Source organism: Carassius gibelio, chromosome B19, assembly GCF_023724105.1.
Source record: "Carassius gibelio isolate Cgi1373 ecotype wild population from Czech Republic chromosome B19, carGib1.2-hapl.c, whole genome shotgun sequence".
NCBI lineage: Eukaryota > Metazoa > Chordata > Actinopteri > Cypriniformes > Cyprinidae > Carassius > Carassius gibelio.
In genome coordinates, this window is record NC_068414.1 from 19,054,950 (window position 1) to 19,082,934 (window position 27,985).

Sequence of the window (27,985 nt, forward strand, 5' to 3'; positions counted from 1 at the left end):
ATATAAAAAATTATTTTATGTTCTGAAGATAATAGGTCTTGTGGGTTTGGAACAATTTGAGCGTGAGTAAATAATAAAAGAATGTAAATGTTTAGGTGAACGCTTTAAGCTAAGAAATGTTAAGCTTTACCACACCATAATTTTTTACTATTATTATGTTATTAAAACAAGACTTGACATTGGGAAGTCTGGCCTGGCTTGCAGTCCTTGTTCCATGGTGTTCACGTCTGATTTTATGATCCTGTTCATGTGTGTAGCTGAAATGACAAAATCGGTTCATTGGAAAATCTTACATGATGTCCCTTTCTGGAATTCTTATGAATATGATAAGAAATTTACAGTTACCATTATGACAGGTTGACGATTTGCCTATAATCTAGCAAACACCAAGTTAGAATGTGGTTGCATTACACCATGTTAACAATGTCTTGCAGCAATACTTCCAAAACAGTGAATATTTTTTATCATTTTAGCAGCGCTGCAGTGTATTGCCAAGTCTAAATTATTTTCTGTGGTAATCGAAAGCATGTCACTGATGCTGTCGATACAGCTTAAGTTCAATTGGATCCAGAAAACATTCCTTTAATGTCTCACAAGGATGAATGTCATTGGTTTCAATAAAGGAAGCGCTCAATAAAAAGGAGCACTTTTCTTAAATGAAACACTATTTCTCCAGTGAATGATTCACGCCTGGTGAGTCTATGGCCCTCATGGCTCATTGTACATCTTATCCGAATGCTCATCTGTCCTTCAGGCACTGGAAACAAGAGGATGTGAGCTGGATTCTCTATTCTCTTACTGTCACTTACAGCTGTAGATTATTACAAGAGGATTTGGCGTTCATGGGATGTGGGGTGCTTTAAAAAAGCCAATAAAAGAATTATTGTTAGCTTGAGATAAATCACTCCTGTGACATTCCATTACTAGAAAAGAGACATTTATTACAATACAAAGCAATGTGTTTTTCTTTATACATCATAAATAGTACATTAGTTCGTTTACAGGTCTTAATTCGAAATTCGAAGAGGAGAAGCTGATTTAAGGGAATGAGAAAACTTCTCCCAGAATCCCCGATGAAAAACACAGCACATTTTGCCACACTGGCCAGCTGAAGCCTTCACAGCAGTTCATTCGTTCTGAATATCAGCTGGACGCACTGCAGATGATCACCAGAGGCGGCATGAAGTCACAGGGCTGATATTCTGATGTTGAAGATTTTGACGACATGGTCGGCACCAGCGCTGGCTCGCTGAACCCAAGCTCGCTCTTCGTTCCCGCCACGGCCTGCCCGGCCCGGCCTCGGCCTCCAGTGCAGCCTCTTCACCGTCAGAGTGTGACTCTAACTGTGATGGGTGGTTAAGGAAAGCCACAAGCACGATGTTGATTCAAGGCAACACAAATCTCCCCCCGCACACTATCTGGATGCCTCTGCCGCCCCGTATCACTTCAACTCAGCCTGTCCAAATACTTCCAGGCGTGAATATACACTTGCCAATTTCAAAAGTAATACAGGCAGACGAATAAACACATGAATCAATCTTGCTTTTCAGAACCCACTGCAATACATGGTCAATTTTTACTTCTTGTACTTCTAGGGTGAGTGACTTCTGGGTAAGAGATAGGTGTAAGTGCCTACACAGACGGTTTATCAATTACACCTACAGAAGGAGAGAGTTTAGCCAGTCGGGACTCAATCCACTGTGGGGGAGAGAGAGATAGCTAGCGAGAGGGCTCGGTGCAAACAGAATGCACAACACAGCCTGGCCTCTCTCTGACACTTCATTCTCTCTCTTCACGGATCAATGCGAAACCTGCCCACGGGAGCCCCCGTATCAACCTGAAGCTTCTCCCGAGCAGCGTGGGCCAGCTCAGATACGTGCAGCCCTTTTGTTGTCAATTACACCACCAGCCCTGGTCTCTGGGTGGAGGTATGACTGTCGTGTTTAACTTCAGATTATGTCACTTTCAAAGATACTAAGAGGAAAACTGTGAAACTCTGAGATTATTTAAAGGGATTTATGAGGCATTTGAACAGTTTTTAATAATTTTTGACTAAACTGCTTTGTAGAATCTGCTTGCTTCTGTCGAATTTTCTGTGACTTAATTTAGTTGCGATTGTGATGAAAATGCTTTAGGTGTGCTGTACTTGTTTGTAGTGTTGCACAATTTGTCAATTTTTTTGTGATTGCATATCATTAAAATAAAATAAAATATAACATTTATATTTTAATTACTATTACTTTTATTAGATTTAAGATTATTATCTTCCAATAAAAATATAAAACAATAAACATTTAAATTACAGTAAAACGACTAATGTCAATGTATTTGGGAGTTTTATTTTTCTTTTGGATTAGTCTTATTTTGAGAAGCAGAGCAAATTATGCTTTAAAAAGTGGTTTACGAAGAGGTTTTTTTTTCCCAAATATCCACAACATATTAAAGCAAAACATCCATTTTGATTTCACAAGTTCTTAGTTTAAGTTATGTGGATGTAGATTCTGTGCAGGCCTAGCAATCACACTTCTGAGCTTGAGTAAAATTATGTTTTCAAACTCAATATCTAAGAATTATTAAAGAACAAAGAGAAGAATATGAGTGGGAAAAAGGATACCAAGCATCAGTTTCTCCACATCTGCTCCAGAAGACAAATCCTCTGATGGCCTCCATTTATACAGCAAAATTTTCATATTCTCTAGACCTACAGCCAGCAAATAACTACACAAATACAAGTATAATTCAATATTTGTCCCAGACACATCACATTCATTCTAATGATGCTAACAGAATAACGTTACCTCTGGTCTGAACAAAGATATGGGCAGATGGACACAGCAGTAGCTGAATCTCCGACATCCAGAACAGAGGAGCAAGGGGTCACGCTTTCCCCCTCACATTCACCGACACTGACTCCAGAGCCACAATGACCCCAGATGATTACCTACAACAACACAACAAGGTTAGATGTCAAAGCTCAGACCGCAGGAACGAGATGGACTAAAAAATGCTCCATGCAGTCCTTTTTCCATCATTAAAAATGTTTTACACATAATTATTAGTATCAGTTGCTCAACAGCAGCAATCGCATCATGGGTGTAGACAAGTTGAAATCCTGTGACCAACTAAATACTATCTCTTTATTTTTTGCATTTCCCCAGTTTTTGGAATTTTTAGATTTCTACAATGCCAGCCAGTCCTAAATGCATGTTAAACTGGACCTACCTTCTTTTCTGGACTTGATGTCACAAAGTACTTGCTGTCAGAGCTCCAGTCTCATGACCAAATAATACGTGTGTGAACCGCTGTGTCCTTACTAGCGTTTGCGTAGAGAGAAAAGCTCACCCTCTGGGGAAGAAATTGAAATAAATACATAAATAGTTCACCTGAAACTGAATATTCTTTCATTAAAAGGAACACTCCGACTTTTTGGGACTTTAGCTTATTCACAGTATCCCCCAGAGTTAGATACAGTATTGTTCAAAATAATAGCAGTACAATGTGACTAACCAGAATAATCAAGGTTTTTAGTATATTTTTTATTGCTACGTGGCAAACAAGTTACCAGTAGGTTCAGTAGATTGTCAGAAAACAAACAAGACCCAGCATTCATGATATGCACGCTCTTAAGGCTGTGCAATTGGGCAATTAGTTGAAAGGGGTGTGTTCAAAAAAATAGCAGTGTCTACCTTTGACTGTACAAACTTTTTAAAACTGCTTGACATCTGGGTGGCATGGAGTCAAGTCAACCAACTTGTGGCACCTCTCAGCTGTTATTCCACTCCATGATTCTTTAACAACATTCCACAATTCATTCACATTTCTTGGTTTTGCTTCAGAAACAGCATTTTTGATATCACCCCACAAGTTCTCAATTGGATTAAGGTCTGGAGATTGGGCTGGCCACTCCATAACATTAATTTTGTTGGTTTGGAACCAAGACTTTGCCCGTTTACTAGTGTGTTTTGGGTCATTGTCTTGTTGAAACAACCATTTCAAGGGCATGTCCTCTTCAGCATAGGGCAACATGACCTCTTCAAGTATTTTAACATATGCAAACTGATCCATGATCCCTGGTATGCGATAAATAGGCCCAACACCATAGTAGGAGAAACATGCCCATATCATGATGCTTGCACCTCCATGCTTCACTGTCTTCACTGTGTACTGTGGCTTGAATTCAGAGTTTGGGGGTCGTCTCACAAACTGCCTGTGGCCCTTGGACCCAAAAAGAACAATTTTACTCTCATCAGTCCACAAAATGTTCCTCCATTTCTCTTTAGGCCAGTTGATGTGTTCTTTGGCAAATTGTAACCTCTTCTGCACATGCCTTTTTTTTAACAGAGGGACTTTGCGGGGGATTCTTGAAAATAGATTAGCTTCACACAGACGTCTTCTAACTGTCACAGTACTTACAGGTAACTCCAGACTGTCTTTGATCATCCTGGAGGTGATCATTGGCTGAGCCTTTGCCATTCTGGTTATTCTTCTATCCATTTTGATGGTTGTCTTCCGTTTTCTTCCACGTCTCTCTGGTTTTGCTCTCCATTTTAAGGCATTGGAGATCATTTTAGCTGAACAGCCTATCATTTTTTGCACCTCTTTATAGGTTTTCCCCTCTCTAATCAACTTTTTAATCAAAGTACGCTGTTCTTCTGAACAATGTCTTGAACGACCCATTTTCCTCAGCTTTCAAATGCATGTTCAACAAGTGTTGGCTTCATCCTTAAATAGGGGCCACCTGATTCACACCTGTTTCTTCACAAAATTGATGACCTCAGTGATTGAATGCCACACTGCTATTTTTTTGAACACACCCCTTTCAACTAATTCAACTAATTGCCCAATTGCACAGCCTTAAGAGCGTGCATATCATGAATGCTGGGTCTCATTTGTTTTCGGAGAATCTACTGAACCTACTGGTAACTTGTTTGCCACGTAACAATAAAAAAATATACGAAAAACCTTGATTATTCTGGTTAGTCACATTGTACTGCTATTATTTTGAACAATACTGTAAGTCCATACATACCTTTTTCATTTCTGTGCGTTCTGTAAGTGTTATTTGACGCACCCACCGCTAGCCTAGCTTAGCACAAAGACTGGATGTAAATGGATACTGTTAGCATAGTAATCCCAATAAGTGACAAAATAATGCAAACATTTTCCTATTTACATGTTGTGATCCGTATAGTCACAGCGTGTACAAATAACAAAGCTATATGAGACAGAGCCCATTTTTAATCGTTTAAATACTGGGAACTATATTCTCACTAGGCGTAGGAGCACAGCTAACATTACTTGGGCGGAGTGATTAGCGCAGCACACGAGACGCGCAGTGGTGAGGAGCAGAGAGTTCGCTAAGAGTTGGAGTAATAGAGTCAGCAATCACTAGATAGTAAATGTATAGTGTACAATCAAGGGTGTTTGCTGTATTGTAAAGAGCTGCGACAATAAACAGGGGAGACCAGGTAATACTATGACGTTTCATAGAATTCCAACCAAATAACCCTGACCTGATGAATCGATGGCTACTTGTTCTGGGTTCCAAACACACCTGTGAACACCATCACGAAGTATTTTGTTTGCTCTGAACATTTTACTGTAGACGACTATTTTGAAAAAAAATGCAAGTTTCACATGGACCATGAAACGTGTGCTAAAGGATACAGCCATCCCATCGATAATAAAGACAGGACAAATTGGATCACCTGTTGCTGCGGTAAGTGTTCCATTATGTTTTGAGATGACTAACATAGCCATACTGTAACAGTGCCTTGCTAATGTAATATAACCTTAGTAGTGACACTATTACGTGAATAGGGGCTCTGTGTACCCCCTTTATTGTTATTATTATGTTGTCATGAACACACTGCTCTGTATCATTATAACAAAATCACTTACTTGGTGGACAGCTGACCATTAGGTTCAGTCGGCATGGGGCGTTTCTTCCAGTTGATCTTGTCACAATGGGGGAAAAAAACGACCGGGTGTATTAGGGCAGAGAAATCTTCCCTGGTAGTGACGCAAATATTTTGATTGTCATCAAGCCTTGACATTGATGGCAATACCCGGTCCCATTCATTACAACAAAGGCACTCGGTTTCTGTCGGCATAGGTTGGCTTGTTCCACATTTACAGCACCAGTCTGTGTTCGTTCTGATTCTCCCTTTGACATCTTGTCTTACAGCTTCCAAAGTTTGTAACTCCTCGTCTGTGTATTCTGGCTCAAAACTTTATGGTTCTGGATCTTGGTTTGATACACAGTAAAATTACTCTGAGTCTGACAATTCCTCAAAGTCAGCCATGATCACGAGTCACGTCTAGCTGGTTAGTCACGTTTGTCTGTTTACGGAACCATCAACAGCGCGTCTCAAAAAAAAAAAAAAAAACAGCGCGTCTCGTGTGCTGTGCTAATCACTCCGCCCAAGTAGCCACTTCGCCCTAGTAACGTTAGCTGTGCTCCTACGCCTAGTGAGAATATAGTTCCCAGTATTTATACGATTAAAAATGGTCTCTGTCTCATATAGCCTTGTTATTTGTACACGCTGTGACTATACAGATCACAACATGTAAATAGGAAAATGTTTGCATTATTTTGTCACTTATTGGGATTACTATGCTAACAGTATCCATTTACATCCAGTCTTTGTGCTAAGCTAGGCTAGCGGTGGGTGCATCTAATAACACTTACAGAACGCACAGAAATGAAAACGGTATGTATGGACTTATCTAACTCTGGGGGATACTGTGAATAAGCTAAAGTCCAAAAAAATTCGGAGTGATCCTTTAAATACTTGCCTTCATGTTGTTACAAACACACAAGACTTTATTCATTTTCAGAACGTAATTATAATTTCTCTAGACTGAGTTTGTGGTCACCCACAGTCCAGTTATCGAGGTCAACGCACCCTGGTGATGCCACCTTGACCAGTAACCCTCTGGCCAGCCACAGACTGGAGAGTCTTAACTCATTAACCAGAAACACAAAAGAGAGGAAGTCCGACAAATGGAGAGAGAGCTGCAGGGGAGGAAACTTGTCTTTGTGATAGAGATTTCTCCACACATGACATGTTCGACCACCATGCTGGGCTGTTCTCTGATCAGCTGTGACACTGACTAACCTCTCCACATCTGCAGCACACAGGCTGTGAGTAATACCAGCTTCAACGAGAATGGACTGCAGCATGCCTCGGCCCTCAGCAGCCGGCATTGCCTCAGACACATCAGAAAATAGAGAAAGAAAAACAGACGCTCCTGTGGTTACCTTGTGTCAACAGTGATTTAGATGTGTATGCTCAGAATACACATTAATACTACATGGCCATTGGGAGGCGCTAGCTTTCTCTTGATAAATGCCAGGAGAATCTTACAGTGGACGAACATCAGCAGTCCACAAACTTATATTATTGACAAAGAAAAATGGAGGAAGGTAAAAGCTGTCTTTGAGTAAAGAGGTCTATAAAGCCTGGAGGCAGCTGTTAGCTTTCCCATTCATCTTATAGGATGTTACTTCTAGGGTGGGTTTACGTAGGATAGTACGATTAATCAAAATAAAAAACAAAACTGCATTATGATTAAAAGCTCCGGTATATTTCAAAAGGAGTTTGTTTTCGTTCTTATGGTATACTGTTTCTAAACATTCTGACACCCCCGTGCTGCTGGAGGTGGGGTGTAGATTAATGTAAACGTGTTGTGACACTCGTGCAGGCAAGTGTAGGCAATCTAGGTGTGAGATGGGCACCAATAGTCAGAATATTATAGACAAAAGAATAATGATTAGCAGCCGTTGAGAGTCAAGTATCATCTTTGCAATACAAAAGAACCATTCGTTCTTGTCCGTTCTTGTCTCGGATGTATCTCTGCGTCACTTTTGACCTCTGTTGAATAAGAAACGAACCGCAAAAATAAAAAATAAAACTCACGTCAAAGTGGGTGGAGTTTCAGAACACACCCACCGATTGCATAACCGCCATGGACCAATAGAAACTCAAAGGTGTTTAGCTGAAACAAACTCCCCCAGAAAGTTCACTTTGGTCAGGTGTTTCGAACTGCCGAAACAAACTCAAAATGAACTTTGATTCGGCCTGATATTGTTCAAAATGACGTCATATCCGTTCATTCTTCGATTTTGTTTGAAGTATATCAGGGCCTTAACCATTTTTATTTTAGTCTGAGCGGGTCAGCTCGGTTTGCGCAAAATCACGTACACATACATTGTGCATTTGGGAATGCAATATGCACCAACCACCTTCCCAATCTTTTATTTATTTATTTATTCATTTATTTATTTAGAACTTTAATTTTTTTTTTAACCTTATTCAGGGTTTTTCGGGTTTCGAACTTGAGCCACCATAGCACAACAACGCTATATCTCAGTGTGCTGTCTAAAAGGATATCAGGGCCAACCCCTTCCCAATCTTTTCATGAGAAATCAGATGTTATCAACAAAAGAGAAGCAGTGTCAGTATCCTTTTATCTGAATAATTTTGAAGAACACTGAAGTTTATATTAATTGAAAAGCTTGATAATTTAACATTTTTTAAAATGAAAATATTAACTAATTAATTGTAATTGTACAGTTGTACTTTAAAATAAAATAATTATTGTTTGTTTTTGTTTTGTTTTTTACAATGAAAGACTATAACAGTAATACTTTAGTTGTATTTTATCATCAATAACAATTATAATTATTCTGTTTTAGTCATATTCACAAAATTATGCCAAATTGCGTTTTCTTTTAAACAAGCACAGCAAAAGTGGAGCTTTTTAAAATATTATTATTATTATTATTATTTTTATTAATAATATACTTTCTTAAATGCTCATTTTTATTTTAACAGTAAAATATTACAGTGGTAATATGTGTGTGTGTATATACTGTGTATATATTTTTTTGGTCAAAAAACACACTCCACAACTTGACCACTTGTTTATGAAGGAACAAAGATGAAGTATAAAATAAGACAAGCGGGGAGGGGTGCTCACCCGTATCTGTGTCAGAGTTCCCTTGTCTCCATAAGGACCAGGTGGGATCACGAGAAACGGTGAGCAGAAGGCGTCCATTCAGAGAGAACGCCATCTGAGTGACGGTCAAGCTGTGGCAGGGCAGTGACTGAAGCTGTTTCCAGGAAGATGTGCTCCACAGAAGAATTGCAGCATGTCCTGGTTTAGAGGCCTGTGACGCAAGACACATGTAAATCATGTAGATCTTTCACACCAACATCAAAAAGCAAGAAGTTTGTCCTCTTTCTCTAAACCTCAACCGCAGAGCCTTCCTCCTACATACAGCGGCTGCAGCTCAGCCAGCAGTGGATAAACTTCACATCCACAGCAAAGTCATCTGAGCCTGCAGGACCCCAGCAGCAGCCCGCCATCAGCCCCACTGAATAAACCTCACAATCTTTGCTCGAGCGTGAACAATGGCAGGTGACACGCAGAATGTGCTTTCATTCGGAAGGGCTTTGTGCGCGATCAGCGTGGGTTTGGCAGAACAACGGGGGCCAAACCGGGACACAAGCCAATGATCTCCCTTCAACTGTCTCAGAATGTGTCACGCCGGCCAGAGGGCACGTAGGACTGTCTACCAACCCTGGTCACGCGAGTTCAATGAGTTTTTAATACGACAGGCAGCTCATTACATCAAAGAGAAGAAAAATTAACTTGCTCACGGATGTCAGGGTCTAAATTGACATTAGCTTGTTAAAATGGCAAATGACTAAATATTCAAAACCACTTTAGGATCTGAGCAGCCTTACGCATGCATGCTTTTCTGTGTCCTGTTATTACAGTCCACGGCTACATTTGTGTGACACTAATGACCATATGGTCACCCATGTGATTGTACCTTACACGCCGAGGCCACCAACGTCCTCTCAGAATCCGACGCCAGACAAAACATCTCGAAGCCGTGTCCATACCTGCAGAGAGAGCGACACAGAAAGAGGGTATGTTAATGAGGGCTCTGTCAGTACCTGCACTCAAATAAAAACAGAGCACCATGCAAGGTTCAGAGAGACAGTTGGGGCGGTGATTCAAACACGATGAATGCTTTGTGTGTCAGGGCTGCCGGGTGTGCTCTCCTGTGCTTGTCGAAGAAAGCCGTGCACTCTGGCAGCCATTAGCAGATCTGCGTAGTAATTTCCAGTGTTGGATGAATAGCTCGGCAAGCCAGGCTGTCAAAACCTTCAGCTGCTTATAGCAGTGCATGTAAATTATTACAGTTTATCCAGTGACACCTGTGTATCAAGGAAACCAACTCTGAATTCTTATGAGTAAGCAAGTCTGTACATTTCAATTAATTGTATATATATTGGGGGGGGCATGAATATTTAATCATGAAAAATACTGGTAATGTGTAATAATTTAGCAAAACTTCTTGTGTGAATAATGTGCCTATTTTCCCTCCAACCAGTGCAAAATGCCACTAAGCATCCAATTCTGTAATATATTGCCTACAGTTTCAGCAAATGTCAGAGTCGTATGTCATTTTAGTGCAACACAGGCATTATTCTGTGCTAACAAAGGCTCGGCAAACTTAGGCCAGAAAATACTGAATGCAAGTAAGCAAACACAGGCACAAATGTTTGGCTAATGCAAACACCCCACTGCATTTCTGTGGCTGGAACAATCCCCAGTATGCAAGGAATTAATAGAGACTTCAAATATCTGAACCATTAATCTGGATGCTATTCAGCTTTAAACATTTGAACAGTTTAAGCAAATCTGCTGCAAACTGTTGCAGTGTTGTTGTTAACTAAAACTATTAAAATATATATTTTTAATTGAAATAATACAGAATAAAAAATGTTTTTACAATTAAGTCGGCACCAATAGCCTTGTGCAGCGGTGTTGCGCTATGATGGTCCTGTGTTCAAGTATTTTTGTATCTTAGTTTGAATGCAGAAGTTAAGGAGAGGAACAAAAAAAGATACTTAATGAACAATTTTAAGCTTTTCTTGTTTAGTGTCAAAGCATACTGGATGAATGGTTCTTGTCACGAGCTCTAAAAACCTATTACACTCCATTATTTATGTCACAGAAGCTGCTTAAGCAATAATGCGGTACAGCATTAGTGCCCACTGCAGAACAACCAATGAGGGCAGAAGAACACAAATGAGAATTGATGGGAAACTCACTTTTTTTTTTTTTACCTCTGGCCACAGTGTTTTCTGCAAGAGGTCGTCCTCTGTCGGAGGCTCTGGCAATGCACACAGTCACAAAATATAAACATAGTTATTATGAGAAATGAGCAGACGCCTATAGACTGTATTTTTCAATAGATCCATTTTTATATTTAGCAACAGATACAAAGCCGAGCAATTTACTCAAAGCTGTTTGGAACAAGGCGGCTTTATCTACAATTTTCAATGGCCGTTAGCTTTACGACATGCTGTAAATCAAATTTAGCTCTCTTTGTGCAAGCCTGAAATAATATTGTCTCATTTAGATACACAGACACTTATGCAACACATGCCCCAATTGAAATGGAATCGAGACCAGGCTTTTTTTTTTTTAATTTGTCCCTGGTTTGCAGTTTTATTTTAATTATTTCCCTCTTTGCCCCTCCAGAAGCAGCGAGATGGAGGGAGTGGTATTATTCCATTAACAACTCTGTGTCCGCCTCATTGCGCTCCCCATCGCCCAGAGTCATCAATATTTTAACTTTGCAATTATATAAGCTTTTTTCTAATTATGATTCCAGATTAAGGAGCTTTTTCAATCACATTGACAGCGTTTGCCACTGTTTGCCTGGAGCAAGAGAGGCATAACCCCCCCCCCCACCCCCCGCTTCAACACTCCCCCTCCCCCCTTATGTTGTGATAACATTTGTTTCCAGTAACTCTGATTCATGCCCCAGATACATTAATAAACCAGATAAAACAGTCTTTATCAATGCGTTTTCTAGGAATAACAGAAGCACTTACAGTGTCTACCTGGTCATGGTGAGGTTTTTGACTATTGCCATAAAGTCTAGTGCAAATTATATTTTTTTTCAGCAAAGTACTGTCTACTTGGAGAGAAAGAGCCCATCTGACTGAAATGTAAAAATGGCCAACCACAGTTGAGAAAAAAAAGCAGGTAAAAAATGTTTTAAATAAAACAATACATAAATACCAGTGAGTTTGAGAGGTTGAAAGTAGGACTCTTTATATTGGTCGGACAGGCTATTGAAATCTTCACAGTCCTGTTGAGAGCTCTGAAATGTGAGGTCACCTATAAACACATCAGATGCCACAGTAAAAGTAAGCAACTGCCTCACTGCACTTAAGATCAGCACAACGCGTATTCTCCAGTGGCCAGTGAATTCAAAGGGTTCATACCTTGAAACACGGCCTTGTTGGACAGGCCAAGGGCAGGAGTGCTGGCTTCCTCTGGGACATCTGCTGTACCCTGAACACACAGGAGACTGTACCCTTCTATTATATTATGACATATTTTGTCTGAAATGCAAAATACTTTAAAACATCTTTTTATTGAACTGTTTTATAAAAACAAAATGCTGGTCTAAATATAAGCACGGCTGTGTTTGGCTCCACAAGAGCCAAAGCGATTAAGAGATATTGGCTTAATTACACAAGATCAACCTGAATTGAGAATGTCATTTATGTCGTCTCATTTACCATGACCTCAAGTTACAGAAAATGAAACTCACTTAGCTATATATCTGAGGGCATGTGCATAAACATTAGGATTAAGATAATGGAAAAATATGAGACTCATCTTTAAATCTCTCGCTGATCCATGACTTTGACCTAAGGTTTTTATTTGATGTAACCAATTAAAGTTTAAAGATGAGATATTTCTAAGTACTTACATTACAGCCCAATAGTTTCTCCAGAGAGATGCATGATATGTTAGCAAGGTTCTCTACAAAATTCATTTGAGCCTTGAACACCCGCAGGGCCTTCTCATCAGCACTGAATAACGTCCAACCATAGTCAGACACTGCATGTCATAACCGTGAATCTGCGGCCTTGAGATCTCGTGCCAGGTAATCTGCAAACAAGCGTTTATCAACTATAAGAACTTAAAATGTATAATTATTCAAAGATCAAATAGATTATATTTGTTTAAACCTCTGAGCATACAGTACGTTTCTGGTCCAGTGTGTAAAGAGTCTAGTGGTTTGGTCTGATCAGACAGTGGTGATAAACTCTCCCTCAGGGTCCCAGCTCAAGTCCTGCACTGCACTAAAGTAACCTGAAATGACCACACTTGGCCTCCATTCTCCCTGTTTAAAACAAATCTCCATATTAATTGAATCCATTTGGTGTAAATCATAACATACTTGAATTTTTGTCTGTTTTTATTAGATAAAAAGGAATGGTTGTTATGTGTTACTGGTGGATGTTGTCAGTTACGTCTGACATGGTTGCTGTCACAGTGCCAGAGGTGCAGCGCTCCATGAAAAGCATGAGCTAGAATCATCAGGCCATTGGGACTCATCTGGCATCCATAGAAACCCAGGGTATTTCCTCCAACTTCCCCAACAAGAACCTTAATGAAGAGTAAACAAGAAATAATGGAGAAAGAATAAATATTCAAACTATCCATAGTATAGTGTACAGCACAACACATCAAGTCTGAAACGTTCTTGTAAGACTGCTTAGAAGGACACAATGGTGGATTAGTAACCCACTGAAGGACTCAAACCTCCAATATTTTGGTTACCCACCTTGTGGTGCTTTTCTCATACAACAATGTAATTTGCTGCATAACTACAATAGTATGGTATTAAATGTTATTGGAGAAATTTTACGACTATATCCCGCTTGTTTAAACAAATATCTAATCAGCCAATCGCATGACAGAAACTCAATGGATGTAGGCAAGACGCCAGACGGGTTGGTCGGAGTATTTCAGAAACTGCAGATCTACTGAAATTTTCATGCACATCCATCTCTAGTATTTACAGAGAATGGTCAGAAAAAGACAAGATATCCGGTGAGCAGTAGTTCTTTGGGGAAAAATGCCTTGTTGATGCCAGAGGTCAGAGGAGCATGGCCAGACTGGTTCAAGATGATAGAAAGGAAAGAGTAACTCTAATAACCACCTGTCACAACCGAGGTTTGCAGAAGAGCATCTTTGAACACACAACACATCAAACCTTGAAGCAGAAGGCCTACAGCAGCAGAAGCTCCTTACAGGAAACTGAAGCTAAGATTGAAAAAGGTTGCCTGGCCTGATATATATTACTTATGGGGGGGGGGGGGGGGGGGCTAAAAAATGGGGGTCGATGATGGCCCCTCCTCTAACACTATATGTAGAGCACATTTACATCAGTTTACCTGCTAATCGCGAGTTGTCAGTACCGTTAGTAACACACAAGGAGCATCAATTCAGGCAGTAATGGTATTTGACAGTTAAGAGCGGACACGCCCCCAGCATTTGAGGGCAAAGGATAACGCCCATTTTTTCAAGATTTTGATTACTTATTTTATTTACCTAGCATATTTGGTTATAGGGACTTGAGCTTGATATATTTAAGTCTACCTGTCATACTGAGAAGAAACTATGTTTCTAACCACAGCATGAGAGCTGCAGTTCACAACCTCACGACTTCATGAAGCCGTTCACAAATGCTCATTAAAACTATGGTTTTGAGAAACACTGAAATGTTGGTGACAAACTTTCTTTTTTACCTAGCAATACTTCTGGGAAATGCACTCCAGATCTTCAAAATCCAGTCCAGCACTGTCCCATAGTATGGTGTTATTGTAGACTTTCATCCACTCTGAAATCCTGTCTGAAGTGGTTATAAACTCATTTTAGGGTTATTTGTTCATTTGATTATACAGAGAGAATGACATTATGTTGTGGCTGTTATGAGTTAATTGCCTTGGGTGGCTAAAATCTGATCCCAAACAGGACATTTATATGAAAACAAAAACCCGGAAACACTCTGCACTCTCCATCATGTTCTTGAGAGTGAGGGTTTGATAAGAGAGGACTTCACTGGTGTCACTGCCCCTGATAAACCGTCTGGTCAAGCAGGCCGCTAATTAGTAGTCATGAATCCTGAGCAATCCGAGTTGAGAGTCTACAGCTGTGCTCCATCTCCGTTAAGTAACAGTCTGAGGACACCAATTAATCAGGCCGACAAACAAAAAGCACGACGTATGCAAAGAGGAGACTATTAAATGAGAAATAAATCGTGTTTGCTTCCTTTGAATGCATTAATGTGATGTTGAACAAAATCCCACACACATTAAATCAAATATGAGCCCCGGAAAGCTGGGAGACAAAATGGTCACATGAAGAATGAATCAGTGTAAACTCCCCTGACTGGGCTGGGCTATGAATACCAAAGCAATGTAATTGTTTTTCAGCAAACTGTAGCATGGCTTGCCCTCCGTCTGGCCCGTGTATAACATGCTTAATGCTGCTCGAGTGTCTCATGGTAATGGGGGAAGTGAGTCATGCTGTGGAGCAAGCGGTAACATTGTATAAAACAAGATAATTAGTCATGATTATGCCATCAGCGATAACCTGCCTCTACTTTTATTTATGGTTGTGTGCAAGCGAAGACTGATGCTCCAGCCTCGACATCTGCATTGCCAATACACTCTTTTAGAGGGTGAAGAAATATTTTTGTAATTTAATCGAATCACACTTTCAGGTGTGAAAAGGAGGTATGAAAATTTTTGACAGCCATCGCAGTGGTGTTTCCTGTTGACCTTGTGCAGGACAAGATATTTCCAGCAGTCGTGTTAAGAGAAGCCGTGATTCCTCACGTTTAGGAGTGTTACCGCTCAATGATTCACAGTCTCTTGTCATGCCCAGTAGAGCATGTCTCAAAGATATTGCCAGATCAGGTGGCTAGCTTAAGCTCTTCATCAAAACGACAATACTAGATGGACAAATCAGCCATCTAACGCTGAAAAACACGGACTCAAATCTAAATCCACAAACGGCAAGGGCTATCGACATTTACACGCTCCTGTGTACGCCAATAGAGAGACATTTGAGATGCCCTTCACAAGCGTATCCTACAGAGTGAATATGGCGGAACTAATGACTGTGATAAAGAGAGCCCTTCACTTTGAATGGCACGGATCTCTGCGAGCCATTCTGGAAAGAGTGATGCAACATTAACCAGATTGATTTTGAATTCCGTCCACATGGCTACTCGTATATCACGGCCAAATCTCATGGGTGAAATGTGCAATCACTCTTGTTTAGGGAAGGAACACCAATATGGATTTGTGGCACAATGCGTGTTGTAACACAAACCGCAGTGTTTTGGATTGGATTGGTACGAAAGGAAACAATGCAGGGGAGGCACAAAACTCTTGAGGATCCTGGAAATCTCACAGTGCCTCAGTACTACAATGATGAAAAATCTAGGCCGGAAGCCAAAAGACTGTAGGTTCTTGTAGCTCAACTGGTAGCCATAACCCCACACTTAAAAAATTAAAGCACTTTAGATAGAACCAATGAGAGGTGTATTGAAACCTGGTAGAAGCAATCCATAAGAAAAACAGCCTTATGCACCTTGAAAGGTACTTAACGCCGGTTGCTCCAAAGTGATTCAATAAGTATACTGCAAGTCACTGTGGATAAAAGCGTTTGCTAAATGACTACTTGGATTATCTTGCACTTTATCTTACAAGATAAAGGTTATCACTACCGGACAAACTAATGCTTTACTCATGGTTGCATTCCTGTGAAGATGAGAGATTAATGAGGCTAAAAAGTGAGCAATCCAGCAATGATGAGCAGCTCAATATACTGTAACACCAATTCTAGGTGATGTGTGAGGGTCATGAGGTTAAAGATTTTTCATGGTAACTCATGGGTTCTCTCTTCTGGTCTATCAGGGAAAAGAAACCATCAGCATAACATTAATGGCTCAAGAGTCTCAAATGGTCCCTGGAGTCCCCCCACACTGCTCACTGGCAACATGACTTATTAGTAGGGTGTACTTTACCCAGCGGTTTGCCTGGCCACTCTACTGCAAACCAGCTCTCCACTAAATCTGACCAATTAGGCTAATCATTATGGAGGAGACTCTTCTTTGTGGATGTGTTAATTAGCCAAAGTGATTCTGGTAATTTTCTGCTTAGTAGGGCCACAACTGTGCCATGAAGACAAGTTTTAGATAATAAAAGCTGCCATATTTATGAACTAGTAATTATTGCAGGTTTAATGGTTAAGAACTTTTCACACCAAATGCAAGATAAAAAATAAAAAAAATCTTCTAAACTGATATAAATGGTGGAATTTAATCAAAGATTAGCAGCAAACACTCCTGGTGTGAAATGCACCACAGGAATCCATTGTGTCTGTTCAAAATCCATTTTATGAAAAATATATGTTTATTTGGAAAGGGCATTCATGCTACAATCTTTTCAGTTTTGTTATACATAATGTAGTAATAGTCAAGTATACATTTATATCTGTTTCTTATCTCTTAACCTGAGCTCAAGCTGAAGTGAAAGTAGGGAATCAGAAGGTGGGGATCGAGGAAAAGATGTATGATAACAACCTCTTTCTTCTTACAACTACAACTAACTGTCTTTCATTTTTAATGGGACAAGCCTTAGTACGACAAAGAACGTGCATCATCGTACTACAACATGCCAAGTGTCAGAATCAGGAGCCATTGATCTGAGCCCAGAGGCCTGTGTCTGTATGCCAAGATCAAAGTGAGCACCTCTTATTATCTGCTGCTGAAATGCCAATCAAAATGTATTATTATGACAGAAGTAAAAAAAAAAAAAAAAACTATTTTTTTATTTATCACCATCCCATTTCTGAGAGGAACTCCCCAATCATTCACAGTCCCTCACACAGATGGAAGAGAACACGCTTATCTCAGTGTGTGGGTTAAATTCGACGCAGTTGGCAGAGAATGGGCAGATGTTCCCTGCAAGCCCCAGAGAGCGTAACAGAGGAGCTTGTGCAGCACTTCCTGCCCCTGCTGTGGATTCTAGAAGTCCATGACTGGCAACAAGGGAGTATATGAAAGGCAGGAAGGAAATGACCTCAGGATGGGGTTATTTTTTTCCAGGAGCCAATCTGTATGCTCAGGTTTAAAAAACAGAGGAGATTGAAGCCACTGACATAGGGTCTGCATTGAGAGACATAATGTGTTTAGAACTCGATCTTGTGCCTATTTATGCTAGTTTTCATTTTCTTTATTAGTTTATAAGGCACTACATGGCCTTTCACCAAAGTACCTTTTAAAAATGCTTTCAGTCTATAAACCTGTAAGGCCCCACAGATCATCCGGTTCCTCTCTTATTCAGTGATTCTGCATTCAGCCTTCATGCTCCATGACAAAAGAAGAAATGAGAAGTGCAAAAAATACTAATATTTTTTAAAATAAAAATTCAAAACCTAGTTATTTAGTCTGGCTTTTTGTCTATCTATTATTTTACACTTTTATTAAACTACTTTAGCATTATTTTCATTGCCTGTATTTAGTGTCAATTTCTTGTTTATGTTTGTAAAGCACTTTGAAGTGCATTTGACTGGATTGGAAAGGTGCTTAATGAATGAAAGTTTGATCAATTATTTTTTTATTTAAAAACTGTTGAAATCTGAGTCATGGCACAGAGGTATCACGCTGTGTTTGACACATCCGAGTTCAACTCTGGAGTTGTCCGAATTTCATTTCTTCTATCACCATCCCATAATTTCCCACCCTTTCTTTATTGCACTCGCATAGAAACTCTGAAAGGATAGAACTGAAGCTAGATTTCTCAAATCTTCTGGAAATTTGCATGCATTTTACTGCATTCTAATCTATCGTAAAAAATTTTCCAATATCAGTATTTAGGTTGTAAACAGGGTGACTTTACCAGCTCAACCCGCATGCCTGAATCCTCCTCTGGCCTCCATAAGATCATGGTCTTGACCATTGAGACAGAGACAAGCTTCAGGGGCTGTTCCACTGAGTCACCTGCAGGGGGAGACATCAAGTTACAAAACTGAGGGAGACTGGATAAATACAAAAAAAAACCAATATCAATTATACAATACATCAAAATAAAGATACATTCAGAGGGCATTACAATAATATAAAGAAACTAAATCAGCTCATGCTCACTAATCATGCATGCAGGAATACCTTTGACACACGGAGGTTGCCAGTGAATTCCATAAACCCAGTTTTCATGGCCAGCCAACACTGTTTCAAGAGTCACAGCAAACTCTACCATAGAGAGAAATAAGCAATGAGGAATATATTATTATCCTCAAACATTTTTCATTACTTTAAAGTCTTTACTAGACAAAGTCCATTTTATACTTGCATTTGGATGCTGACAAGTTCATTTTTGGTCTCTGATTATAAAACACTATATATATGTATATGTATATGTACAGGGGCGCTGCTAAGGATTTTGGGCCCCATGAAAAGAATCTTGACAGGGCCCCCAACACAGCTGAGAGTTTTTTCATATTAATTTACATAAAATCATGCGTTTTTTTGGTATTTATTTAAGTCAATCAGACCATGTCCACACCCGTAATTTGTCCTCTGTAATACTGCACTACTTCAGTACTGTATAATGTATATACTGTGCATAGCTGTACATGTGTCATATAGTATATTCACATATATTTATATTTGTATGAATGTACTGTACATATTTGTACTGTACACTGGCAATTAATCTAATCTAACCAAATATTTTTAACATGACAGTTGAAATGTAACGGAAACACTGAGCACTCTTAATACAATGAAATGTATTTACATTTATTTGCTTCAACACTGATACTGAAATTTCAAAATAAAACTCTTCAATTTAAAAAAACAGGAATTACAATCTGTGGTGAAAAAAAAAAAAAAAAAAATCAAGAAAACACCACCATAAAACAAAATGGCCATATAAAATTTATAATAATTTAAGCAGAACTTGCATAATATACTATATCAAAGAATGGCCAAGGTATAACATAGATGAGTCTGAGTTACTCTTTCCACATCATTTCTAATCTCTTGTACTTGCTCAACATCTCTAAACAAAAGTCCAACGTCTGACCTTTTCAGCTGCAAAATCATTAATCAAATCTTTGAAGTCGAGCTCTCTAGCCAACTCGCTCTCAATGGAAAGCATAGCAAGACTGCAAAGCCTTTCTTGAGACATTGTAGACCTCAAGTAGTTTTTTATCAGTTTTAATTTGCTGAATGCCCTCTCCCCACCAGCAACAGTCACTGGCAGTGTGCTAAATAAACGCAAAGCAATGCACACTTCTCCAAAGATGCTTTGCAGCTGCAGCTTACAAATAGCATTTAGGAGTTCAAGAGGTGACAGGTTAGGGGGGAAGTTGGAAGCATATACACGGTTTAGGTGTCTTACTTGATTTTCAAAATCAGGAGTTAGATCACTGGAATACTTAGTGATCAGTGGTTGGCACACAGAAGAGATTTTGTCCTCACTAATCTGCCCAAATTTCAGAACCGCATAAAACTCGTTCACAATATCAGCAATTCTCTGGAACCTAGTGTCTAAGTCACTGATGATACTATCCATAGCAGTGTAAAACACAGTATTCCGAAACTCTGTTTCTGAATCTTCCTGAGTTGTCTCCTCTTCACAGGTTTCATCATGGAATCTCTTTCTTTTCTTCTTGCGACTGCACTCCTTGCTTAACTGAGGAGTAACATGAGCTTCTCTAGCTATCAACTTTGCCTCAGCTAGGAGAGACCCCCATGCATCTCTCAGAGACTGCATCTCTTCTGTCAAGGCTCTGATATTGGCTGCCTCTATGTCAAGTGAGATTTTCCCTGACTGGAGAATAACATTCCTGTCATCAATGCTTTGCAGCACTTTCAGCCAGATGGTGAGAAGAAGAATAGCATCAAATGACATGAAGTATTTTCTGAGACCATTAGCATCTGATCTTGCTTCATTGGTGAGACTGCAAGTCATTAGTATGCTATCAAGTGCATGGATGACAGAAGGTAGGTGCTTTGCCACAGGTTTAACAGCCTCAATCCTTGCACTCCAGCGGGTATCAGATAGCTGATGCAATGAGGAACCTGTTTGCTCTTTGTAGATTGCCCAGCGCTCTGGGCTGCTACTTACAAATGTGTACAGGCGATTTATGCAGCCAAAAAAGGTGGATACATCTGGACTTGATTGTGCAGCATGTACGCCGACAAGATTTAATGTATGAGAGGCACAAGGTGAATAAGTAGCTAGCTTGTTTTTCCTCAGTATTTCAGCTTGGACTCCCTTTACCTTCCCTGACATATTTGCCCCATTGTCATATCCCTGTCCTCTGCAATCACTGATGTCAATCCCATGCTCACAAAGAACAGACTCAATCATGTTTGCTATCTCACTCCCTGTCTTTTTGTAAAAATCCTTGAATTCAAGGAACCTCTCAGTGATCTCCCACTCGTCTTTTTCTTTGTCATATTTGACATACCGTAGTACCACCACGTTTTGCTCTGTATGGGAAATGTCTGGTGTGGCATCGGTGATGACTGCATAATAGATGGCATCCTCTCTTTCCTGTAGAATTCTTTTCAGAACTCGTCTGCCACATAAGTTGATGAACTCATTTTGAGTTTCAGAGCTAAGATAATGTGTTAGCCTGGTTTGTTTTCCTTCTCTTTTTTTTTGTTTGTTGTCCCTGATTTTTTGAAAGTGCTCTTTCAGCAGAGGATCATAATGTGACAAAAGCTCCAGTGTGCCTAGGAAATTGCCATTATGAACGTCATCTAAGTCGCTTGTTTTGCCTCTGAAAGGCAGGTTTCTTGAGGCCAGGTGTAGGGTAACATCTAACAGTCTCTCCAGGATGGCCCTATTTTTCTCAATTTCTGTTTGGAACTCCCTGTTTAACAGAGAGTCTATACCTTTGTCTTGTAAAACAGATCTTTGCAGATTTTTCCATCTTAAGTAGCAATCTCTGTGTGCATCACTCCTCTCATGGATTGGGAGTTTATTGTACATGTGACGCCACTTCACATGACACATTTTAAACCCATTTTGACTGGCCAGTGCACTACAGGAAGGCTTTTTCTGTATACTGGAGAAAAGCACACATGGTATGCAATAAAGTGACTGATTGCTTTGACTAAAAGTAAGCCAGTCTCTCTTAATTTTTTCTCTCTTATTGGCTGACTTTGTATAATTCAAGTATTCAGGGAACGGCTTCCCCCCTGAATCGCATGGCATTTCCACTTTCTTTTCTCTCATGGTCACAGCCAATTTTCTGACTATGTCCTCCCTATCATGATCAGTACAAATTGCTGGCCACAAACCAGGGTCATTTGTCACAATATTTTCTTCCCTTTCAAATCCCTCAACATTCAGTCCATCCTCGGCATCTGAATTCTCATCTCCATCATCACTCTCTGCCATCTGTCTCTCACTTGTATCTGTACCCTCTTCCATCTCTTCCTCCACTTCCTCAGTTCTCCCTGACAAACAGGAAGAGGGTCCTGAAACTGACAAAATATATAGCATTTCCTATAGCCAATCTTTTCCACTCTACAGATGCCTCTTATATTTTGTGTGTATCACTTTCAGACATTAATGTGTTGCCATTAAACCAATACTAATAGCCGCTCACCTTCTTCTTCATGTGGGAGCGCAGAGGCTGATTCAGGGGATGCTGGAGTTAGGGATTGGGAGACAGCCGGACCAGTTGCTGCTGCTGGTTCATTTGACTCTGTTTGGAACGAGGCATGATTTTGACAAAGTGCATTTGACTGCATTGAACGTTTAACTAAAACTGTGTATTGTTATTTTTTCCAGCATTTTCTTGACCTAACATGGGGAGAAAATTGAGTTCCCTTATCATGCACTTTTAACACTAGAATGAACAAGGCATCATTTTGATCGTTTTGAAATTTGCATAGTCAATAACTTTGTCTAAATAAATCACAAAGCCTTGCTGCTCCCTGACTTTTCCTAAAACTACGTGAATTTTCATTAAAACTAGTTTAAATATTTATTGGGTGAATAAAAACAGAAATATAATCATTTCTAACTATAACGTCCACAGGCAGTCATTTTGCGCTGTTTAAATTGAGTTTTGCCGACGGACTGGATCAGATAATGTGAAAGTATTATGTGAAGATGGTTGGCAGAGTTGAATCATGCTGTATTTGACAATATAGAGGACATTGTAGTAATACAACTCCACATCATCTTCAAGAGATGCACTGAAACCTCACAAACAGCTGAAAGTAGTTTGTACAGTAGCTGGCAGAGGATTTTTTTATCAGAGTTCATGAAGTTAGACTGCTTGCAAGACAGGTGCAACAGCGTGGATCGCAGCAAGGTGCTGAAAGTGGGCGCCGCCTCGTACAAAGATGCCGACACCGGCTGCATGTGAGGCAAAGCCGTGCACCCGCTGCACCCTGCTCTATCGAAACGTGGTGCACTGCAAACCTATAGGAAAATGCTACCGTAGAGACCTAGGGCCTCATGTACAAAGCGTGCGTACGCACAGAAAAGTGCCGTAGGCTACGATCATTGTCACGGGCGGTCCACTAACAATTTAGGCCTTCTTGCAAACCCACCTTTTTTTGTGAAATATTGGGTAACATACTGTCGACCCTTTGCCTCTTTCACTTCTCTTATTTTTTTCTCTTTCCGTTTTTGACTTCCAGATTTTTGAGGCATTTTCACATCCTCTGTTAAGTTGAATCTGCCGGCGCTATAAATTAAGTCAAGCTGTTTGTGTTGCCTTGGTTACTGGATACATTTTGGGCGGACTGAACCATTTTATGATAATCGAGAGGGGGAGAGGGGCCCACGGACGTTTGTGTTTCCAAAACAAATATTTTTTTTTTGACACCAGGAAACAGCAAATAGAATAATTTAAAGTTAATAATTTTTACTATCAAATATTTTTTTTTAGCACCACAATTTTATTGGGCTTCTCTGGGCCCCCTCTTAGTCATGGGCCCCGAGAATCGTCATCGTTTACCCCCCCTTTACAGCGCCCCAGTATATGTATATGTATATGTATATATATGTATATGTATATGACATATCTTTTATGTCTTTCTGTAGGACAAGACATGGTTTAAAAACAGATAATCAGGCAGCTAATCAACTCAAGAATAATCAATTTATACAAGTCATCACACAACTAAATTACAATCATGCAAAACCTCCAGCCTCTCCATCTCCAGACACTTGAAACACATTCTCCTTCATCTTGAGAACAGCGTCAGTCTGCTGGTCTGGTTCAGTGACAGTCTTAGCAAACAGTCTCCACACTCTGATCGAACAGTCTTGAGAACAGAGCTCTCCCTCTACACATCCAACAAGCGGTTAAAAAAGCTTTCCCGCATCTATATTTCAGTTTCAGTGCCTTTAGCTGGCAGCAAGTGCCTGTTTCATGCATTATAAAAGATTGTGAGAGTGAAAACAACAATACTGGTTCCAAGATGGTGCATTTTATATCCCTGGACTATTTGACTGCCAGTACTGTATCTTATGTATTAAATGGGTCTTTGACTTCAACTCCTATGCCAAAATTCATGAAAACATATGCACATCATATTTAACCCCACAATCGTTTTGATGTTTTACACGAGTTAATCTGCAATTCTGATTATTTCTCAAGACAATGTTTATTGCTGCAATACAGCAATGAGGATTGTCCTGTCACCTCAAATTAAAATCATTTTAAAATGTGCATAAATGCATAAACACAAATTTAAGGCATCACAGTAATGAGAAAGGCTAGCCACATTCCACCAATGTGGCTTTATCTCCTACTAAAACAAGAAATATATATATATATATATATATATATATATATATATATATATATATATATATATATATATATATATATATATATATATATATATATATATATATATATATATATATATACACGTGTGTGTGTGTGTGTGTGTGTGTGTTTATCTGCTAGTTTATTAAAAAAGTATCTTACGTTTACCAAGGCTGAATTTATTTAAATGCAAATATAGTAAAAACTGTAATATTGCTATTATTACCATCTATTTATCCCTGTGGTGACAAAGCTGAATTTTCACATTTCAAATTTCAAAAGTTGTGCTGCTTAAAATGTTTGGGGAAACAATGTTTTATTTTTTCAGGATTCTTTAATTAATAGAAGATTCAAAATAACAGCAATCATTTAAAATAGAAATGTGTGTAACTTTATAAATTGAGTTTTCAGTTTTCCATCAATTAAAGGTGCTGTAGGGAACTTTTGTAAAAATATATTTTCTACATATTTGTTAAACCTGTCATTATGTCCTGACAGTAGAATATGATACAGATAATCTGTGAAAAAAATCAAGCTCCTCTGGCTCCTCCCAGTGGTCCTATTGCCATTTGCAGAAATTCATGCGCTCCCAGTAAGAATCAATCAATCAGAGCTGCGGTCCGTAACTTTGTTTGTGTTCAAAATTTAGAAAAATGAACATAATAAGAGAGTACACCATGAATCCATTTTCCAAACCACGCTTTTAGCTTGTCCTGAATCAGTAGGGTGCACCTATAATAAGTGTTTATATTCGGACTATTTTAGATTGCTTCGGGGGTGCCGCGGCGGAGTAACCCAGTGCCTTTGTGATTCTTCATAGACATAAACAGAGAGAAGTAGTTCCGGCTACGATGTTCTTCCGCAAGACGCAAGCAGTTCTGTTTTATTAACCGCTAGAGCATCAAAAGTTCCCTATCGCAGCTTTAAATGAATTCACAATGACACCAAACTTTTGCATAGATTATAATAAGGACTAAAGGCTACAAAGGTCAAATATAGTTTTCACGGTGTCTTAAAACACGCTTCATTTTACTTCCTCTAAATATAAAACTTCTTTATTCTTACCTTAAGTGGCCCACTCCACACATGTCCTGAAAGAGTCAGAAGCCTCTGAAACCAAACACAGCCACATGATACACAAAATATGAAGAGTATTAATATAAAGCCAAGTCACCTGGCAGTCTTACCTGTCCACTGAGCTGCACATACAGGTGGACTCTGCTCTCATCTCCCCCACAGGCCAGCACTGAAACTGCAAGAGATGTAATTATCCTCCTCAGTCACACGAACACACGAGGCACGAGTCTATTCAGACAAGTCTATTCACGGCATCTAAAAGCAAAATACAGCTGCACTCCAGACGTGAATAATGTAAGAGGCAGGCTAACGTCGCCCCAGGACATATTTAAAGTACAGAATGAGATTTGAACATGATAGGGCTGGACAATACAGCAAGTCAACATGGAGCATTGGGCGCAGCTTACCTCTGCTGCCTGGCAACAGCGCCAAGGAGACATCCATCATGAACGCGCTCCCAAAAGACACGCTCTGGAGGCATTCGGCTAATAGAGAGTACAGAAACACCTCACATGAAGATGAACCTGTCCAACTCATGATGAATTCTTATTACAACTTATTATTTTAAATGAGACTATTATTAATCCAAAAATATATATAGATATTAGAGCAATTATCCTGAAAACCAGAAATCATCTCCTGTGCTAATTGGAAAAAGAATGCACTCAGAAGCAGCTGGTTTCTGCGTGCTGGCAGACAGCTCATTAGATTACCGGCATTTTAATGTTAGAGGAATGATGCAACTCTTCATTGTGTGACTCAGAAGTTTCTAAAAACAATACAGAAACATTGCATTCACCATACTGTATATGCTTTCACATACCACTTTTGAAATGGTCAATGAAATATTGCTCTCTTTCTGAGCAGTAAATATGGACATCAGGAAGAAAGCAGGAGGAACAATCAAATTATGTCTGTGCTTTTATATACAGTATAGTTTAAGTTTCTAATTGGTCTTTAGGGATATACATTGAACTAGAGTTTAAACAAATTTTGATCATGATGAGCCTTCTACAAGTGAAGGTGACTTGTATAAAAAAAGCCAATTAACGCATGGCAAGACAGGGGATTTACAAGCATCAAAAGAAAAGTTTAATTCAGCTTTAAATTTTGTACTGTTTAATTTGACTTTTTCTAAATAAAAAACTGCCATTATCATATACAGAAAAAAAAATTATATAGTTTAAAAAAATGCAGAACAAGAATCATTAGATGACATTAAAAAAAAACTCTATTTATGAATCAGAACAGTGCAGCCCTCAAAAACTAATTATTTCAAATCACTGCAATAATCCTTCAAACAATTAGGTTTCACTCATCTGCCAGCAAGAAGACTTTAATCATTTAAACGATAATAAAATGAAGTGTGATGGAGTATTCTTTTATACATTTAATTACGTAAAGGTCAGAATATTTTAGAAAAATATGTTACACTGAATGACGATGGAACATTATTTCACCCCAAATCTGACATTTTATGAATGAACTGAACACAACTGTGCTGCTAAATATTTTTGTGGAAACTGTGATACAATTTTTCAAGATTCTTTAATGAATAAAAAGTTAAATAGAACTTTAGCAACATTACAAAATGAATTTAATGTATCCTTGCTAAATAATAATAAATAAAAAATCTAAATTCCACACATTTGAGTACAGTACTGCATATTATATACATATATTTAGATTATTTATTTTTGTTGTATTTAAATTCTGTTGTTCTTGGTTGCTGACATCCAAGGCAAATTCTACTCTTTCTCTGTGATGACAAATAAACTGATTTTGAACTACTGTACAGGTATATGCACTGAACTCCAATTTTAAGCACTACTTTTCATTTACAAGAATCAACCAGCAGATGTCAGGCTCGTAGAATTTGAAAAGTCCTTATTTAAAAAAAAAAAAAAAAAAAATCTTTAAAAACTTGCATGACTGAGTATTTGAAATCTGCACTTTTATGATGAACACACTTCCTATCGTACCTGTATGAGATCTGCATGTCCAGAGTTTAACAGCGGAGTCAGAAGATGCTGAGGCCACCAGTAATTGAGAGGAGGACAGAGACGAGGCATCCACTGAACACACAGTGTCCCGAACACATTGCAACAAGCCTATTAAGTTAAGAAAATAATTAGTTACATTTTGTCATAACTGTAAGACTGTTATCACTAAGGGTTTTCTTTACACA

At 39.1% G+C, this 27,985-nt stretch overlaps 1 pseudogene; it reads right to left on the reverse strand.

Moving 5' to 3' along the window:
* Window positions 1-27,904, reverse strand: LOC127979612 (elongator complex protein 2-like; annotated as a pseudogene).
* Window positions 27,905-27,985: the final 81 nt, after the last annotated feature.